Raw genomic sequence first — 3,290 nt, 5'->3', positions numbered from 1 at the left:
GAGACCCAATTTAACAGACACTGAACATCTACTGTGTGTAAAGTCCAGTGCCAGGTATTTGGGAATACAAAGCTTAGATAAAAGATGACTAGTCTAGATAAAGTGTGGTTGGTCCATGAAGGAAGCCTCAAGGACTTTGTAGTCTGAGAGACAGGGATTTAGAACCACAGGTTTTAGAGACAGAATGGACTCTAGTCCAACCTCCTAAGTTTTTGCAAATGAGAACCCAGACCCAGAAAAATTAAATAAACGACTTTTCTAAGATTTCACAGGTAGCAAGTGCTAGAGTTGGGTTTAAACTCCAGACCTGGCCTCTAGGTTCAAGGCTCCATCCACTGTACCTATTGATGGATATACAGGCAAGCCAACTCAAATTGTGCTAGGAATCAAACTTGCCAAATTATAGCTTAAAGAATCCACTCTTGACCTTTTGAAAATTTAGATAGCAGTCTATCTTCAGTCCTGCTGTACCACTACCATTCCTATTATTTTTCAGAGCTCTCATTTCAGCAATCACCATCACAAACTCTTTTAGCCCCCTAAGAGGTAGTTCATCCAGGCCTGGTGACTCAACCTTATTAAAAGCATTGAGGTACTTTCTTACAACTTCTGCAGTGGAGTTTCAGTTCCCTTTTAGTCATTTTTGTTCTGTCCACCTTCTGAAGATCATTCTTCAGAGTATAAAAAGACAAAACCAAATAAAAATAAACAGTTTTTTTTTTCTGTCTTTCAGTTGTCTGATATCAACTAATCCTCCCAGAACAGGTCCTTCCTATCTCTTCTCTAATCTGCCTATTGTCTCTGGTAGTTTACAAAAAAAAATGGAGTTTTTTTTTCTTGTCCTTCAAATTTGACTCAGCTCCCAGGATTACAGATTTCAAGCTGTGAAGGACCTTAGTGGTTACCTAGTCCAACCCCCTAATTTTACAGAGGAAGAAAATGAATCCCACAGAGACTAAATGGATTGTCCAAAGTCTTACAGACTCACTTATTCATAGATTCTCAGACTAGGAACCATGATACTATCTCCTCGCCAGTTCTGTGATATGCTGCTAGAATTTATCATCTATTTTCTTTTTCTGGCCAGGGGATCTAGTACATTTCCATCATAATACTGCTTCCACTTCCCAAGCTTCATGTTCTCCACTGTATTCTCTTCCTTCAGTTCATAAACATGGTGGTTTATTTCCCTCATGTATAACTTACTCTATCACCTTTTTTTTGTTGTTGTTGTTGAAATCTGTCATGTAATCTCCCCTTTCTGCCTTCTTTCTTTTTCTCTCATACATCTCCACCCCCCATCTCATTCAAGCATTGCTGCCATATGCTTTGCATGCCACCACTACCACCAACTTGTTGATTTTTCCCCCCAGAAAACTGCAATGAAAACTAAAACACTGACCTTCTGAGGGCCCTAACTGATGGTCCCCTGACTGTGGACATATATTCCCTGATAGTATGAGAGAAAGGAAATTCTTCATAGGATTGAAAACTAGAAAGGACTTCATTGTCACCTAGTCCATTTCAATCCTCCCCCTGAAGCCAAAAGGGTAAATGACTTGCCAGGTAACACATGTTATGGGTGGTAGAGCCAGGATACATATCAAGGATTCAAATCCTGGTTCTCTACTCCTAATCTAGTATTTGATCTACTATATCACATTTTCCTGGCCATCATATTCTTCCTTTCTGACCCAGTAAAGTTGAAGTAAAGTTAGTTATGCACTGTGAAGATATAAATGTAGGGCCCTGCTTTTTGATCCAGAAACATGTATTAAGCCTTCCTTGAGCATCTGCTCCATGCAGAGCACTGTACAGAGTCCTGGGAAAGATCAGAAGTGTAGCTAAGATGTAGCCCCTGTCCTCATGGAGCTTCCTTTCAAGGAGGAGTATTAGCCAAACACACACGCACACACACAGGGACTTCACTTCTTGGAAGGGCCACAGAATGAAAACCATGGAAACAAATTGTGCATGTGTATGTATATGTATGTGTATGTATACATACACATACATATGCACACACACACATATATATGCACACACATTATGATAAGTTTATCATAGATGTGCAAAACTTAAAGCCTTTTGAGGTACTTGGGAGAAAACTACCTTTACAAACTAGGGCTGCTAAGGGAAGTCTTCATGGAAGAGGTGGTATTTGAGCTGAACTTCAAAGGATGAGTAGGAATTGATTAGAGACAGAGGAGGAGGAAAGCGGACATTCAAAGCAAAGGGAATAGCTTAGGATTTGGTAAAGTAAGAATTTTCCCCACTACCTACACAAATAGCCATCCTATCTCCAGATTTGTGGGATGTGGAACATTGATTCCAGACCTAAACCTTTTAATGCTTTGCTTACTCCCCTCCTCCCTCCCCCTTCCAACACCTCTCTTCTTAATTATAAGCACTCCTTCCAGGCCTTAATCTGACAGTGGGTGATAGGGAGGAGGGAAAACCACATGAACTAGTTTATCCAATTTCTGGTTTCCAATGACATGGTCCCCAGAATACAGGCTTGAATCTCCAAGAGAATCACCCTTATATTGGTTCCAGTACATCCTCTTCCAACCATTAGACTCAGACCTCCTTGAGGATTGGGATCCCCCCACCCTTTTTTGTATCCCTAGTACTCATCACAGTGTTTGAAATATAGTAGGCACTTAATAAATGCTTATTGTTTGACTTGAAGTGCCAGATGCCCCATCTACATGGGATGGCATTCAAAGTTGCTGCTCTGCCCTCTTTCCTGCTCAAAGTATGGCTGATCCAATAAGTCACCTCCAGTACATTATCAGTAATTAAGGTGGGACTTTTTTTTCCACTGTTTTCTCTTTTGGAGCACTTATTTAATCAAGTGCCCTTGATGAGTCTGGACTTTGTTTGTTTGATTAAATCATGAGTCTTTGATAACCTGCTTACCTGAAGGGAAAGTCTAATTTCCATGGATTTGAGTCACATGTTGTGATACCCTTTGACACTGAACAGGGTATGTAAAGTCAGAGGTTGGTATTTTGCCTTTGGGGCTCACTCATGGAAGGAGTGTTGAGACTCTGGGCAAGCCGTTGGAACTTCCCCCTGGCTTTGCTGAGCCAGACCCATTGGTTCTTCTCTGGTAACTATGAATTGTGATTTGGTGTTTTATATTGTCTCTGTTTGTATGTCTGATTAAAGTGAAATTGTTAACCTCTTACAATTGCTTTCCTTAGAAAAGCAGATTAAAAGAACCTGTGCTGCCAGCTCTTGTTGCTGGTCTTGTTGGGTCTTACACCTCAGCAGCAGCAACTAGG

This window comes from Trichosurus vulpecula, chromosome 7 (assembly GCF_011100635.1).
Source record: "Trichosurus vulpecula isolate mTriVul1 chromosome 7, mTriVul1.pri, whole genome shotgun sequence".
Lineage (NCBI taxonomy): Eukaryota > Metazoa > Chordata > Mammalia > Diprotodontia > Phalangeridae > Trichosurus > Trichosurus vulpecula.
Note: the sequence above shows the minus strand (reverse complement) of the source record.